The sequence below is a fragment of the Pseudophryne corroboree genome, unplaced genomic scaffold (genome assembly GCF_028390025.1).
Source record: "Pseudophryne corroboree isolate aPseCor3 unplaced genomic scaffold, aPseCor3.hap2 scaffold_980, whole genome shotgun sequence".
Taxonomy (NCBI): domain Eukaryota; kingdom Metazoa; phylum Chordata; class Amphibia; order Anura; family Myobatrachidae; genus Pseudophryne; species Pseudophryne corroboree.
The window spans coordinates 152560-167945 of NW_026970560.1; the positions used below are offsets into that span (position 1 = coordinate 152560).

The 15386-nt window shown below is 48.2% G+C and overlaps 16 non-coding genes and 2 pseudogenes across 16 annotated transcripts; 2 read left to right on the forward strand and 16 right to left on the reverse strand.

Moving 5' to 3' along the window:
* Positions 1-4513: 4513 nt before the first annotated feature.
* LOC135048530 (U1 spliceosomal RNA) lies at positions 4514-4677 on the reverse strand. The gene has a single exon (XR_010240378.1). It is a non-coding gene; the product is annotated as a U1 spliceosomal RNA (small nuclear RNA).
* A 670-nt stretch (positions 4678-5347) lies between these two features.
* LOC135048609 (U1 spliceosomal RNA) lies at positions 5348-5510 on the reverse strand. The gene has a single exon (XR_010240438.1). It is a non-coding gene; the product is annotated as a U1 spliceosomal RNA (small nuclear RNA).
* Positions 5511-5662: 152 nt separating this feature from the next.
* Positions 5663-5826, reverse strand: LOC135048693 (U1 spliceosomal RNA). The gene has a single exon (XR_010240510.1). It is a non-coding gene; the product is annotated as a U1 spliceosomal RNA (small nuclear RNA).
* A 670-nt stretch (positions 5827-6496) lies between these two features.
* On the reverse strand, positions 6497-6659 carry LOC135048619 (U1 spliceosomal RNA). The gene has a single exon (XR_010240442.1). It is a non-coding gene; the product is annotated as a U1 spliceosomal RNA (small nuclear RNA).
* Positions 6660-6811: 152 nt separating this feature from the next.
* On the reverse strand, positions 6812-6975 carry LOC135048685 (U1 spliceosomal RNA). The gene has a single exon (XR_010240503.1). It is a non-coding gene; the product is annotated as a U1 spliceosomal RNA (small nuclear RNA).
* Positions 6976-7670: 695 nt separating this feature from the next.
* LOC135048603 (U1 spliceosomal RNA) lies at positions 7671-7812 on the reverse strand (annotated as a pseudogene).
* Positions 7813-7964: 152 nt separating this feature from the next.
* Positions 7965-8128, reverse strand: LOC135048626 (U1 spliceosomal RNA). Its single transcript, XR_010240447.1, has one exon. It is a non-coding gene; the product is annotated as a U1 spliceosomal RNA (small nuclear RNA).
* Positions 8129-8820: 692 nt separating this feature from the next.
* On the reverse strand, positions 8821-8962 carry LOC135048579 (U1 spliceosomal RNA; annotated as a pseudogene).
* A 151-nt stretch (positions 8963-9113) lies between these two features.
* Positions 9114-9277, reverse strand: LOC135048655 (U1 spliceosomal RNA). Its single transcript, XR_010240475.1, has one exon. It is a non-coding gene; the product is annotated as a U1 spliceosomal RNA (small nuclear RNA).
* Positions 9278-9892: 615 nt separating this feature from the next.
* Positions 9893-10055, reverse strand: LOC135048591 (U1 spliceosomal RNA). Its single transcript, XR_010240424.1, has one exon. It is a non-coding gene; the product is annotated as a U1 spliceosomal RNA (small nuclear RNA).
* A 152-nt stretch (positions 10056-10207) lies between these two features.
* On the reverse strand, positions 10208-10371 carry LOC135048542 (U1 spliceosomal RNA). The gene has a single exon (XR_010240390.1). It is a non-coding gene; the product is annotated as a U1 spliceosomal RNA (small nuclear RNA).
* A 671-nt stretch (positions 10372-11042) lies between these two features.
* On the reverse strand, positions 11043-11205 carry LOC135048596 (U1 spliceosomal RNA). The gene has a single exon (XR_010240428.1). It is a non-coding gene; the product is annotated as a U1 spliceosomal RNA (small nuclear RNA).
* Positions 11206-11357: 152 nt separating this feature from the next.
* Positions 11358-11521, reverse strand: LOC135048659 (U1 spliceosomal RNA). The gene has a single exon (XR_010240479.1). It is a non-coding gene; the product is annotated as a U1 spliceosomal RNA (small nuclear RNA).
* Positions 11522-12192: 671 nt separating this feature from the next.
* LOC135048600 (U1 spliceosomal RNA) lies at positions 12193-12355 on the reverse strand. Its single transcript, XR_010240432.1, has one exon. It is a non-coding gene; the product is annotated as a U1 spliceosomal RNA (small nuclear RNA).
* Positions 12356-12507: 152 nt separating this feature from the next.
* Positions 12508-12671, reverse strand: LOC135048673 (U1 spliceosomal RNA). Its single transcript, XR_010240491.1, has one exon. It is a non-coding gene; the product is annotated as a U1 spliceosomal RNA (small nuclear RNA).
* A 671-nt stretch (positions 12672-13342) lies between these two features.
* Positions 13343-13505, reverse strand: LOC135048571 (U1 spliceosomal RNA). The gene has a single exon (XR_010240414.1). It is a non-coding gene; the product is annotated as a U1 spliceosomal RNA (small nuclear RNA).
* Positions 13506-13649: 144 nt separating this feature from the next.
* LOC135048632 (U5 spliceosomal RNA) lies at positions 13650-13765 on the forward strand. Its single transcript, XR_010240453.1, has one exon. It is a non-coding gene; the product is annotated as a U5 spliceosomal RNA (small nuclear RNA).
* Positions 13766-14039: 274 nt separating this feature from the next.
* On the forward strand, positions 14040-14155 carry LOC135048648 (U5 spliceosomal RNA). The gene has a single exon (XR_010240468.1). It is a non-coding gene; the product is annotated as a U5 spliceosomal RNA (small nuclear RNA).
* Positions 14156-15386: the final 1231 nt, after the last annotated feature.

Below are 15386 nucleotides of genomic sequence, written 5' to 3' on the forward strand. Positions count from 1 at the left end.
TACTTCAACACTGACATCTTCAATCTGACTATCAGGAACTGGACTGCGGGTGCTCCTTCCATCACTTGCAGGGGGTGTGCAAATGGTGGAAGGCGCATGCTCTTCACGTCCAGTGTTGGGAAGGTCAGGCATCGCAACCGACACAATTGGAGTCGGACTCTCCTTGTGGATTTGGGATTTCGAAGAACGCACAGTTCTTTACGGTGCTACTGCTTTTGCCAGCTTTAGTCTTTTCATTTTTCTAGCGAGAGGCTGAGTGCTTCCATCCTCATGTGAAGCTGAACCACTAGCCATGAACATAGGCCAGGGCCTCAGCCGTTCCTTGCCACTCCGTGTGGTAAATGGCATATTGGCAAGTTTACGCTTCTCCTCCGACAATTTTATTTTAGGTTTTGGAGTCCTTTTTTTACTGATATTTGGTGTTTTGGATTTGACATGCTCTGTACTATGACATTGGGCATCGGCCTTGGCAGACGACGTTGCTGGCATTTCATCGTCTCGGCCATGACTAGTGGCAGCAGCTTCAGCACGAGGTGGAAGTGGATCTTGATCTTTCCCTAATTTTGGAACCTCAACATTTTTGTTCTCCATATTTTAATAGGCACAACTAAAAGGCACCTCAGGTAAACAATGGAGATGGATGGATTGGATACTAGTATACAATTATGGACGGGCTGCCGAGTGCCGACACAGAGGTAGCCACAGCCGTGAACTACCGCACTGTACTGTGTCTGCTGCTAATATATAGACTGATTGATAAAGAGATAGTATACTCGTAACTAGTATGTATGTATAAAGAAAGAAAAAAAAACCACGGTTAGGTGGTATATACAATTATGGACGGGCTGCCGAGTGCCGACACAGAGGTAGCCACAGCCGTGAACTACCGCACTGTACTGTGTCTGCTGCTAATATAGACTGGTTGATAAAGAGATAGTATACTCGTAACTAGTATGTATGTATAAAGAAAGAAAAAAAACCACGGTTAGGTGGTATATACAATTATGGACGGGCTGCCGAGTGCCGACACAGAGGTAGCCACAGCCGTGAACTACCGCACTGTACTGTGTCTGCTGCTAATATAGACTGGTTGATAAAGAGATAGTATACTCGTAACTAGTATGACTATAAAGAAAGAAAAAAAAACCACGGTTAGGTGGTATATACAATTATGGACGGGCTGCCGAGTGCCGACACAGAGGTAGCCACAGCCGTGAACTACCGCACTGTACTGTGTCTGCTGCTAATATATAGACTGGTTGATAAAGAGATAGTATACTCGTAACTAGTATGTATGTATAAAGAAAGAAAAAAAAACCACGGTTAGGTGGTATATACAATTATGGACGGGCTGCCGAGTGCCGACACAGAGGTAGCCACAGCCGTGAACTACCGCACTGTACTGTGTCTGCTGCTAATATAGACTGGTTGATAAAGAGATAGTATACTCGTAACTAGTATGTATGTATAAAGAAAGAAAAAAAAAACCACGGTTAGGTGGTATATACAATTATGGACGGGCTGCCGAGTGCCGACACAGAGGTAGCCACAGCCGTGAACTACCGCACTGTACTGTGTCTGCTGCTAATATAGACTGGTTGATAAAGAGATAGTATACTCGTAACTAGTATGACTATAAAGAAAGAAAAAAAAAACACGGTTAGGTGGTATATACAATTATGGACGGGCTGCCGAGTGCCGACACAGAGGTAGCCACAGCCGTGAACTACCGCACTGTACTGTGTCTGCTGCTAATATAGACTGGTTGATAAAGAGATAGTATACTACTAATATTATATATACTGGTGGTCAGGTCACTGGTCACTAGTCACACTGGCAGTGGCACTCCTGCAGCAAAAGTGTGCACTGTTTAATTTTAATATAATATTATGTACTCCTGGCTCCTGCTATAACCTATAACTGGCACTGCAGTGCTCCCCAGTCTCCCCCACAATTATAAGCTGTGTGAGCTGAGCACAGTCAGATATATATATACATTGATGCAGCACACTGGGCTGAGCAGTGCACACAGATATGGTATGTGACTGAGTCACTGTGTGTATCGTTTTTTTCAGGCAGAGAACGGATATATTAAATAAAACAAACAACTGCACTGTCTGGTGGTCACTGTGGTCGTCAGTCACTAAACTCTGCACTCTCTTCTACAGTATCACAGCCTCAGGTCAATCTCTCTCTCTCTCAACCCTAATCTAAATGGAGAGGACGCCAGCCACGTCCTCTCCCTATCAATCTCAATGCACGTGTGAAAATGGCGGCGACGCGCGGCTCCTTATATAGAATCCGAGTCTCGCGAGAATCCGACAGCGTCATGATGACGTTCGGGCGCGCTCGGGTTAACCGAGCAAGGCGGGAGGATCCGAGTCTGCTCGGACCCGTGAAAAAAACATGAAGTTCGTGCGGGTTCGGATTCAGAGAAACCGAACCCGCTCACCTCTAGTGGTCACAGCAGCTTTTCTCTACAGTCTGCACCAGCAGGAGCCTACACCATTTTTTATGATCACGCTGAACTGCAGTGCGACTGCAATTACAGCATGGTCAAGAAGGGAGGCGTCATGCTGGGTGGCCATGCCCTGTCACTGTGCAGGAGCCAGCACCGCTCACACACTAGTCCCCGGGTGCAGCCCCCAACCCCCGGGACACCCGGAGCAACAAAATGTAGATTCAGGCCACCAGGCCACGCCCCTACCTATGAAACCATGCCTCCTTTTTACCATTGCGCTGTTTATCTGCGCGCACTGCATTACAATCTCCCTCGCCACCTCTCTGGGTGTCACCAGTGATAGTGACACCTCTGCCATGCTTGTAGCAGCTGGTCCTAAGATCTACGCCTCAAGCCCTGAGTGTTTGCCCTTGTGACTTGTTGATCGTCATAGCGAAGCAGATGCTTACAGAAAACTGCAGGGGCTTAGATTGAAAATAAAAAAAATTGATGGGTATAAGGTAGAGAGGAGCGGGTTCGGTTCTCCGAGAACCGAATTCCCCACGAACTCCACGTGGTTTACACTGGTCCGAGGCAGGCTCGGTTGTTCCCGCCTGACTTGGAAAACCTGAACAAGGGAAAATGTCATCATCCCGCTGTCAGATTCTCGTGAGATTCGGATTCCATATAAAGAGCTGCGCGTTGCTGCCATTTTTACTCGTGCATTGAAGAGAGAGCGGAGAGGACGTGGCTATGTTCTCTCAGTGGAAATCTCAATATCAGTGCTCAGTATCAGTGGTTACTTATTGCTGCTCAGTAATACTAGTAGTGTGTCTCTCCTGCTCAGTGTCAGTTCTCAGTAGTATCCTCATCAGTGCTCAGTATCACTGCTCATTGTCTTGTGCTGCATTGTGGTGCTCAGCATACTACAGTACATTACTAATAGTCCAGTGCTGCATCTTGCTGCTCAGTGTCAGTTCTAGTATCCTCATCAGTGCTCACTATCACTGCTCATTGCATTGTGGTGTTCTGTATACTACAGTAACATAGTAATATAGTATATATAGAGGAGCGGGTTCGGTTCTCCGAGAACCGAATTCCCCACGAACTCCACGTGGTTTACACTGGTCCGAGGCAGGCTCGGTTGTTCCCGCCTGACTCGGAAAACCTGAACAAGGGAAAATGTCATCATCCCGCTGTCGGATTCTCGCGAGATTCGGATTCCATATAAAGAGCTGCGCGTTGCCGCCATTTTTACTCGTGCATTGAAGAGAGAGCGGAGAGGACGTGGCTATGTTCTCTCAGTGGAAATCTCAATATCAGTGCTCAGTATCAGTGGTTACTTATTGCTGCTCAGTAATACTAGTAGTGTGTCTCTCCTGCTCAGTGTCAGTTCTCAGTAGTATCCTCATCAGTGCTCAGTATCACTGCTCATTGTCTTGTGCTGCATTGTGGTGCTCAGCATACTACAGTACATTACTAATAGTCCAGTGCTGCATCTTGCTGCTCAGTGTCAGTTCTAGTATCCTCATCAGTGCTCACTATCACTGCTCATTACATTGTGGTGTTCTGTATACTACAGTAACATAGTAATATAGTAACATATAGTAACATAGTTTTTGAGGTTGAATAGAGGCAAATTGCCCATCGTGTTCAACCTGTTTTAAGTTGTGATGATTCTACATACTTGCTGAATAATGTTTTATGACTAGTTAGCTACTATAACTCATGTTACCCCCGGATTAACCATGTTGATATTTTAAGTATTATAACCTTGGATAGCTTTTTCATTCAGAAATGTATCCATTCCTTTTTTAAATCCAATTACAGAGTCCGCCATTACCACCTTCCCTGGCAGGGAATTCCACATCCTGATTGCCCTAACAGTGAAGATCATAGTATCTCACCTGGCAGGTAAGTAGGAGTTGGGCTAGAGCTGTGGAGGATTGCTGCTCGGGCACCCCCTGTCAAGTGAAGGAGATCCAACTGAGGCAGCACAAGGGAACTCTCGAAAGAAGAACAAGGCTAGAGGAAGATCTGAGACAAAGAAATCTGACTTTTACCAGAGCTGACCAGGGGAAAGCACAAACACAGTCCCCCACTACCACAAATAATGCAGTCGAGTTTCCCACATTTGGGGAAATCACAGGGGTCAGCATACCCAGAGTGCAATGAATGAACCTCACCCTGGGAGAACAATTTTCATGACCATGGTATCTCCTATGCAAAATAAGTATGATTTGGGATAGGGCTGGGGAGGGCCGCTGCTCAGGCACATCTCTGTCAAGTAAAGGAGATTCAACTGAGGCAGCACAAGGGAACTCTCATCTGGGGACAACAACTGCAGGGAGAACACATATTTTCAGATGAACATGGGAGGGCAGAAGGCTGCCTAATACTGAAGCACCCCCAAACAACAAACCAAATGCAACTACTAATGCAAGCATTCCTGGGGGAAGGCCTGCAGCAGACGGATTTGCATATGGTGATGTCATCCAAGCAGTGGGTCAAAGTTGGCTTCAACCCTCGTCTGCATATGAAAATAAAAAAGGGGTGTGCAGGGCATGGCGGCCTTTTGCGGCGCTTGGATGACCCCTAGTTCGCATTAAACACCTCCACCCTCCTTCGGTGTGGGGCTCATGTTGGCTATGCCCCAGCCCCTGAAGCATTCAAGCTGATTTCTTGCAGCAGCTGGGCACTGTAACAGCTCCAGAGCTGCTCTGTAAAGCAAGTAAAAGGGTGTGGGCCCTGCAGCACTACCTGTAGTTTGCATTGTGCGTTGGAAGGCACAAAGTAAGCAGACGGGGAAGTCAGGATAGTGCACAAGGGCATAGAAGGGAGCGGCTCAAGAAAAGAGAAGTGGAAACAGACAGCAAACTAGGCTGTAGAGAGACCTGAGACAAAGAGATCTGAATTATACGAGAGCCGACCAGAGGAAACACAAATTATGTAATCAAGTGTCCCACATTTGGGGAAATCGTAGGAGCAGCACACCCAGAGTGCATTGGGTGAGCCTTGCCCTGGGAGAAGCACCTTCCTGATCATAGTATCTCACCTGGCAGGTAAGTAGGAGTTGGGCTAGAGCTGGGGAGGGTCGCTGTACGGGCACCCCCCTGTCAAGTGAAGGAGATCCAACTGAGGCAGCACAAGGAAACTCTCGAAAAAAGAACAAGGCTAGATGAAGATCTGAGACATAGAAATCTGACTTTTACCAGAGCTGACCAGAGGAAAGCACAAACACAGTCCCCCACTACAACAAATAATGCAGTCGAGTTTCCCACATTTGGGGAAATCACAAGGGTCAGCATACCCAGAATGCAATGAATGAACCTCACCCTGGGAGATCAATCTTCATGATAATGGTATCTCCTATGCAAAATAAGTATGATTTGGGATAGGGCTGGGGAGGGCCGCTGCTCAGGCACATCTCTGTCAAGTAAAGGAGATTCAACTGAGGCAGCACAAGGGAACTCTCATCTGGGGACAACAACTGCAGGGAGAACACATATTTTCAGATGAACATGGGAGGGCAGAAGGCTGCCTAATACTGAAGCACCCCCAAACAACAAACCAAATGCAACTACTAATGCAAGCATTCCTGGGGGAAGGCCTGCAGCAGACGGATTTGCATATGGTGATGTCATCCAAGCAGTGGGTCAAAGTTGGCTTCAACCCTCGTCTGCATATGAAAATAAAAAAGGGGTGTGCAGGGCATGGCGGCCTTTTGCGGCGCTTGGATGACCCCTAGTTCGCATTAAACACCTCCACCCTCCTTCGGTGTGGGGCTCATGTTGGCTATGCCCCAGCCCCTGAAGCATTCAAGCTGATTTCTTGCAGCAGCTGGGCACTGTAACAGCTCCAGAGCTGCTCTGTAAAGCAAGTAAAAGGGTGTGGGCCCTGCAGCACTACCTGTAGTTTGCATTGTGCGTTGGAAGGCACAAAGTAAGCAGACGGGGAAGTCAGGATAGTGCACAAGGGCATAGAAGGGAGCGGCTCAAGAAAAGAGAAGTGGAAACAGACAGCAAACTAGGCTGGAGAGAGACCTGAGACAAAGAGATCTGAATTATACGAGAGCCGACCAGAGGAAACACAAATTATGTAATCAAGTGTCCCACATTTGGGGAAATCGTAGGAGCAGCACACCCAGAGTGCATTGGGTGAGCCTTGCCCTGGGAGAAGCACATTCCTGATCATAGTATCTCACCTGGCAGGTAAGTAGGAGTTGGGCTAGAGCTGGGGAGGGTCGCTGTACGGGCACCCCTCTGTCAAGTGAAGGAGATCCAACTGAGGCAGCACAAGGAAACTCTCGAAAAAAGAACAAGGCTAGATGAAGATCTGAGACATAGAAATCTGACTTTTACCAGAGCTGACCAGAGGAAAGCACAAACACAGTCCCCCACTACAACAAATAATGCAGTCGAGTTTCCCACATTTGGGGAAATCACAGGGGTCAGCATACCCAGAATGCAATGAATGAACCTCACCCTGGGAAATCAATCTTCATGATAATGGTATCTCCTATGCAAAATAAGTATGATTTGGGATAGGGCTGGGGAGGGCCGCTGCTCAGGCACATCTCTGTCAAGTAAAGGAGATTCAACTGAGGCAGCACAAGGGAACTCTCATCTGGGGACAACAACTGCAGGGAGAACACATATTTTCAGATGAAAATGGGAGAGCAGAAGGCTGCCTAATACTGAAGCACCCCCAAACAACAAACCAAACGCAACAACTAGTACAAGCATTCCTGGGAAAAGGTCTGCAGAAGACGGATTTGCATACGGTGATGTCATCCAAGCAGTGGGCCAAAGTTGGCTGGAACCCTCATCTGCATATGAAAAGTGAAAAGGGGTATGCAGGGCATGGCGGCCTTTTGCGGTGCTTGGATGACCCTTAGTTTGCATTAAACACCTCCACCCTCCGTCGGTGTGGGGCTCATGTTGGCTATGCCCCAGCCCCTGAAGCATTCAAGCTGATTTCTTGCAGCAGCTGGGCACTGTAACAGCTCCAGAGCTGCTCTGTAAGGCAAGTAAAAGGGTGTGGGCCCTGCAGCACTACCTGTAGATTGCATTGTGCATTGGAAGGCACAAAGTAAGCAGACAGGAGGAGATGTCAGGATAGTCCACAAGGGTATTGAAGGGAGGGGCTTAAGAAAAAAGAAGTGGAAACAGACAGCAAACTAGGCTGGAGAGAGACCTGAGACAAAGAGATCTGAATTATATGAGAGCCGACCAGGGGAAACACAAATTATGCAGTCAAGTTTCCCACATTTGGGGAAATCGCAGGGGCAGCACACCCAGAGTGCATTGGGTGAGCCTTGCCCTGGGAGAAGCACCTACATGATCATAGTATCTCACCTGGCAGGTAAGTAGGAGTTGGGCTAGAGCTGGGGAGGGTCGCTGCTCGGGCACCCCCCTGTCAAGTGAAGGAGATCCAACTGAGGCAGCACAAGGGAACTCTCGAAAGAAGAACAAGGCTAGAGGAAGATCTGAGACAAAGAAATCTGACTTTTACCAGAGCTGACCAGAGGAAAGCACAAACACAGTCCCCCACTACCACAAATAATGCAGTTGAGTTTCCCACATTTGGGGAAATCACAGGGGTCAGCATACCCAGAATGCAATGAATGAACCTAACCCTGGGAGAACAATCTTCATGACCATGGTATCTCCTATGCAAAATAAGTATGATTTGGGATAGGGCTGGGGAGGGCCGCTGCTCAGGCACATCTCTGTCAAGTAAAGGAGATTCAACTGAGGCAGCACAAGGGAACTCTCATCTGGGGACAACAACTGCAGGGAGAACACATATTTTCAGATGAACATGGGAGGGCAGAAGGCTACCTAATACTGAAGCACCCCCAAACAACAAACCAAATGCAACAACTAGTAAAAGCATTCCTGGGAGAAGGTCTGCAGAAGACGGATTTGCATACGGTGATGTCATCCAAGCAGTGGGCCAAAGTTGGCTGGAACCCTCATCTGCATATGAAAAGAGAAAAGGGTTATGCAGGGCATGGCGGCCTTTTGCGGCGCTTGGATGACCCCTAGTTCGCATTAAACACCTCCATTCTCCTTCGGTGTGGGGCTCATGTTGGCTATGCCCCAGCCCCTGAAGTATTCAAGCTGATTTCTTGCAGCAGCTGGGCACTGTAACAGCTCCAGAGCTGCTCTGTAAGGCAAGTAAAAGGGTGTGGGCCCTGCAGCACTACCTGTAGTTCGCATTGTGCGTTGGAAGGCACAAAGTAAGCAGACGGGAGAAGTCAGGATAGTGCGCAAGGGCATAGAAGGGAGCGGCTCAAGAAAAGAGAAGTGGAAACAGGCAGCAAACTAGGCTGGAGAGAGACCTGAGACAAAGAGATCTAAATTATACGAGAGCCGACCAGGGGAAACACAAATTATGCAGTCAAGTGTCCCACATTTGGGGAAATCGCAGGAGCAGCACACCCAGAGTGCAATGGGTGAGCCTTGCCCTGGGAGAAGCACCTTCATGATCATAGTATCTCACCTGGCAGGTAAGTAGGAGTTGGGCTAGAGCTGGGGAGGGTTGCTGCTCGGGTACCCCCCTGTCAAGTGAAGGAGATCCAACTGAGGCAGCACAAGGGAACTCTCAAAGAAGAACAAGGCTAGAGGAAAATCTGAGACAAAGAAATCTGACTTTTACCAGAGCTGACCAGAGGAAAGCACAAACACAGTCCCCCACTACCACAAATAATGCAGTCGAGTTTCCCACATTTGGGGAAATCACAGGGGTCAGCATACCCAAAATGCAATGAATGAACCTCACCCTCGGAGAACAATCTTCATGACCATGGTATCTCCTATGCAAAATAAGTATGATTTGGGATAGGGCTGGAGAGGGCCGCTGCTCAGGCACATCTCTGTCAAGTAAAGGAGATTCAACTGAGGCAGCACAAGGATACTCCCATCTGGGGACAACAACTGCAGGGAGAACACATATTTTCAGATGAACATGGGAGGGCAGAAGGCTGCCTAATACTGAAGCACCCCCAAACAACAAACCAAATGCAACAACTAGTACAAGCATTCCTGGGGGAAGTTCTGCAGAAGACGGATTTGCATACGGTGATGTCATCCAAGCAGTGGGCCAAAGTTGGCTGGAACCCTCATCTGCATATGAAAAGAGAAAAGGGGTATGCAGGGCATGGCGGCCTTTTGCGGCGCTTGGATGACCCTTAGTTCGCATTAAACACCCCCACCCTCCTTCGGTGTGGGGCTCATGTTGGCTATGCCCCAGCCCCTGAAGCATTCAAGCTGATTTCTTGCAGCAGCTGGGCACTGTAACAGCTCCAGAGCTGCTCTGTACGGCAAGTAAAAGGGTGTGGGCCCTGCAGCACTACCTGTAGTTTGCATTGTGCATTGGAAGGCACTTAAGAATAGAGAAGAGGAAACAGACAGCAAACTAGGCTGGAGAGAGACCTGAGACAAAGAGATCTGAATTATACGAGAGCCGACCAGGGGAAACACAAATTATGCAGTCAAGTTTCCCACATTTGGGGAAATCGCAGGAGCAACACACCCAGAGTGCAATGGGTGAGCCTTGCCCTGGGAGAAGCACCTACGTGATCATAGTATCTCACCTGGCAGGTAAGTAGGAGTTGGGCTAGAGCTGGGGAGGGTCGCTGCTCGGGTACCCCCCTGTCAAGTGAAGGAGATCCAACTGAGGCAGCACAAGGGAATTCTCGAAAGAAGAACAAGGCTAGAGGAAGATCTGAGACAAAGAAATCTGACTTTTACCTGAGCTGACCAGAGGAAAACACAAACACAGTCCCCCACTACCACAAATAATGCTGTCGAGTTTCACACATTTGGGGAAATCACAGGGGTCAGCATACCCAGAATGCAATGAATGAACCTCACACTGGGAGAATAATCTTCATGACCATGGTATCTCCTATGCAAAATAAGTATGATTTGGGATAGGGCTGGGGAGGGCCGCTGCTCAGGCACATCTCTGTCAAGTAAAGGAGATTCAACTGAGGCAGCATAAGGGAACTCTCATCTGGGGACAACAACTGCAGGGAGAACACATATTTTCAGATGAACATGGGAGGGCAGAAGGCTGCCTAATACTGAAGCACCCCCAAACAACAAACCAAATGCAACAACTAGTGCAAGCATTCCTGGGGGAAGGCCTGCAGCAGATGGATTTGCATATGGTGATGTCATCCAAGCAGTGGGTCAAAGTTGGCTTCAACCCTCGTCTGCATATGAAAAGAGAAAAGGGGCGTGCAGGGCATGGCGGCCTTTTGCGGCGCTTGGATGACCCCTAGTTCGCATTAAACACCTCCACCCTCCTTTGGTGTGGGGCTCATGTTGGCTATGCCCCAGCCCCTGAAGCATTCAAGCTGATTTCTTGCAGTAGCTGGGCACTGTAACAGCTCCAGAGCTGCTCTGTACGGCAAGTAAAAGGGTGTGGGCCCTGCAGCACTACCTGTAGTTTGCATTGTGCATTGGAAGGCACAAAGTAAGCAGACGGGAGAAGTAAGGATAGTGCGCAAGGCCATAGAATGGAGCGGCTTAAGAAAAGAGAAGTGGAAACAGACAGCAAACTAGGCTGGAGAGAGACCTGAGACAAAGAGATCTGAATTATACGAGAGCCGACCAGGGGAAACACAAATTATGCAGTCAAGTTTCCCACATTTGGGGAAATCGCAGGGGCAGCACATCCAGAGTGCAATGGGTGAGCCTTGCCCTGGGAGAAGCACCTTCATGATTATAGTATCTCACCTGGCAGGTAAGTAGAAGTTGGGCTAGAGCTGGGGAGGGTCGCTGCTCGGGCACCCCCCTGTCAAGTGAAGGAGATCCAACTGAGGCAGCACAAGGGAACTCTCGAAAGAAGAACAAGGCTAGAGGAAGAACTGAAACAAAGAAATCTGACTTTTACCAGAGCTGACCAGAGGAAAGCACAAACACAGTCCCCCACTACCACAAATAATGCAGTTGAGTTTCCCACATTTGGGGAAATCACAGGGGTCAGCATACCCAGAATGCAATGAATGAACCTCACCCTGGGAGAACAATCTTCAAGACCATGGTCTCTCCTATGCAAAATAAGTATGATTTGGGATAGGGCTGGGGAGGGCCGCTGCTCAGGCACATCTTAGTCAAGTAAAGGAGATTCAACTGAGGCAGCACAAGGGAACTCTCATCTGGGGACAACAACTGCAGGGAGAACACATATTTTCAGATGAACATGGGAGGGCAGAAGGCTGCCTAATACTGAAGCACCCCCAAACAACAAACCAAATGCAACAACTAGTGCAAGCATTCCTGGGGGAAGGCCTGCAGCAGATGGATTTGCATATGGTGATGCCATCCAAGCAGTGGGTCAAAGTTGGCTTCAACCCTCGTCTGCATATGAAAAGAGAAAAGGGGCGTGCAGGGCATGGCGGCCTTTTGCGGCGCTTGGATGACCCCTAGTTCGCATTACACACCTCCACCCTCCTTCGGTGTGGGGCTCATGTTGGCTATGCCCCAGCCCCTGAAGCATTCAAGCTGATTTCTTGCAGCAGCTGGGCACTGTAACTGCTCCAGAGCTGCTCTGTAAGGCAAGTAAAAGGGTGTGGGCCCTGCAGCACTACCTGTAGTTTGCATTGTGCGTTGGAAGGCACGAAGTAAGCAGACGGGAGAAGTCAGGATAGTGCGCAAGGGCATAGAAGGGAGCGGCTCAAGAAAAGAGAAGTGGAAACAGACAGCAAACTAGGCTGGAGAGAGACCTGAGACAAAGAGATCTGAATTATACGAGAGCCGACCAAGGGAAACACAAATTATGCAGTCAAGTTTCCCACATTTGGGGAAATCACAGGGGCAGCACAACCAGAGTGCAATGGGTGAGCCTTGCCCTGGGAGAAGCACCTTCATGATCATAGTATCTCACCTGGCAGGTAAGTAGGAGTTGGGCTAGAGCTGGGGAGGGTCGCTGCTCGGGCACCCCCCTGTCAAGTGAAAGAGATCCAACTGAGGCAGCACAGGGGAACTCTCGAAAGAAGAACAAGGCTAGAGGAAGATCTGAGATAAAGAAATCTGATTTTTACCAGAGCTGACCAGAGGAAAGCACAAACACAGTCCCCCACTACCACAAATAATGCAGTCGAGTTTCCCACATTTGGGGAAATCACAGGGGTCAGCATACCCAGAATGCAATGAATGAACCTCACCCTGGGAGAACAATCTTCATGACCATGGTATCGCCTATGCAAAATAAGTATGATTTGGGATAGGGCTGGGGAGGGCCGCTGCTCAGGCACATCTCTGTCAAGTAAAGGAGATTCAACTGAGGCAGCACAAGGGAACTCTCATCTGGGGACAACAACTGCAGGGAGAACACATATTTTCAGATGAACATGGGAGAGCAGAAGGCTGCCTAATACTGAAGCACCCCCAAACAACAAACCAAATGCAACAACTAGTGCAAGCATTCCTGGGGGAAGGCCTGCAGCAGATGGATTTGCATATGGTGATGTCATGCAAACAGTGGGTCAAAGTTGGCTTCAACACTCGTCTGCATATGAAAAGAGACAAGGGGCGTGCAGGGCATGGCGGCCTTTTGCGGCGCTTGGATGACCCCTAGTTCGCATTACACACCTCCACCCTCCTTCGGTGTGGGGCTCATGTTGGCTATTCCCCAGCCCCTGAAGCATTCAAGCTGATTTCTTGCAGCAGCTGGGCACTGTAACTGCTCCAGAGACGCTCTGTAAGGCAAGTAAAAGGGTGTGGGTCCTGCAGCACTACCTGTAGTTTGCATTGTGCGTTGGAAGGCACGAAGTAAGCAGACGGGAGAAGTCAGGATAGTGCGCAAGGGCATAGAAGGGAGCGGCTCAAGAAAAGAGAAGTAGAAACAGACAGCAAACTAGGCTGGAGAGAGACCTGAGACAAAGAGATCTGAATTATACGAGAGCCGACCAGGGGAAACACAAATTATGCAGTCAAGTTTCCCACATTTGGGGAAATCGCAGAAGCAGCACACCCAGAGTGCAATGGGTGAGCCTTGCCCTGGGAGAAGCACCTTCATGATCATAGTATCTCACCTGGCAGGTAAGTAGGAGTTGGGCTAGAGCTGGGGAGGGTCGCTGCTCGAGCATCCCCCTGTCAAGTAAAGGAGATTCAACTGAGGCAGCACAAGGGAACTCTCATCTGGGGACAACAACTGCAGGGAGAACACATATTTTCAGATAAAAATCTTGGTCATGCTCTGGTTTCTCTTCAGAACGAACAAATCTTTCGCCTTTTACTAAAGATTTCCGTGGAGAGGAGCAAAACCGAGTTTTATCTCAATTTTTGCATGCCCCATCTTTTTGGGGTTTCTTTTATCGGTTTAAAGATAGAATGAGTGTGCTTTAATGTAAGCTCATTTGCATAGAAATGACAGTAAATGTTTGTTTCTTTTCAAACAGAACTTTCTTGACCACACTAATTGTTTGAAAGATCTGGGAGCACATGGAAAAGAGTACAAACCATGTTTATAGCAAGGGGAAGCCTGGTGAGAAATCTGCTTTCTTTCATTCAAATTGGGTGCTCACTTTGAGCTGAATGAGAACTGCTGGCATGGCACTCAGGCGACAGGTGGAATCTTGGTCATGCTCTGGTTTCTCTTCAGAACTAACAAATATTTCGCCTTTTATTAAAGATTTCCGTGGAGAGGAGCAAAACTGAGTTTTATCTCAATTTTTGCATGCCCCATATTATTGGGGTTTCTTTTATCAGTTTAAAGACAGAACGAGTGTGCTTTCTTGTTAGCTTTAATGTAAGTTTATTTGCATAACAATGACAGTAAATGTTTGTTTCTTTTCAAACAGAACTTTCTTGACCATGCTACTTGCTTGAAAGATCTGGGAGCACATGGAAAACAGTACAAACCATGCAGTATCACAAGAGCCTTTATTTGATCTTTCATGAAGATAGAGCAGAATTGAGGACACGTCAACAATTTCTGCCGAAGGTGGTTCATCTTTCCACATGGTGCCTTTGGCCACTGACACCTTCGTTGAGTCAAAGTCTCTGGCTGTGGTCAGAACTTTGAAAATTTATGTCACCAGAACGGTTCAGATTAGGAAAACAGAGGCTCTGTTTGTCCTGTATGCTCCCAACATGATTGGGTGTCCTGCTTCCATGCAGACCATTATGCGCTGGATCTGTGGTAAGATTCAGCATGCTCATTCCACGGCAGGATTGCCGTTACTGAATTAGGTGAAGACCCATTCTACTAGAAAGGTGGGTTCATCCTGGGCAGCTGGTCGGGGAGTCTCGGCATTGCAACTTTGCCGAGCAGCTATTTAGTAAACACTTTTGCTAAGTTTTACAAGTTTGATACCTTGGCTGATGATAACCTCAAGTTGGGTCATTCGGTGCTGCAGAGTCGTACGCACTCTCCCACCCGTTCAAGAGCTTTGGTATAACCCCATGGTTCTTAATGTGACCCCAGCATCCTCTAGTTCGTATGAGAAAATAGGATTTTAATACCTACCGGTAAATCCTTTTCTCTTAGTACGTAGAGGATGCTGGGCACCCGTCCCAGTCCATACTGTGTCTGCAGTTATTACTTGTGGTTATACACATGTTGTGTTACGGTTCTGGTCAGCTTTTTGCTGCAATTGTTCATGCCGTTGGCTTGTGTTCTGTTGAATGCCACGTTCTGCGGCATGCTTAAGGTGTGAGCTGGTAAGATGCTCACCTTAGTTTAACAATAAATCCTTTCCTCGAAATGTCCGTCTCCCTGGGCACAGTTCCTATAACTGTAGTCTGGAGGAGGGGCATAGAGGGAGGAGCCAGTTCACACCCTTTGAAAGTCTTAAAGTGCCCATGTCTCTTGCGGATCCCGTCTATACCCCATGGTTCTTAATGTGACCCCAGCATCCTCTACGGACTAAGAGAAAAGGATGCCCTTGTGTACTATCCTGACTTCTCCTCCCGTCTGCTTACTTTGT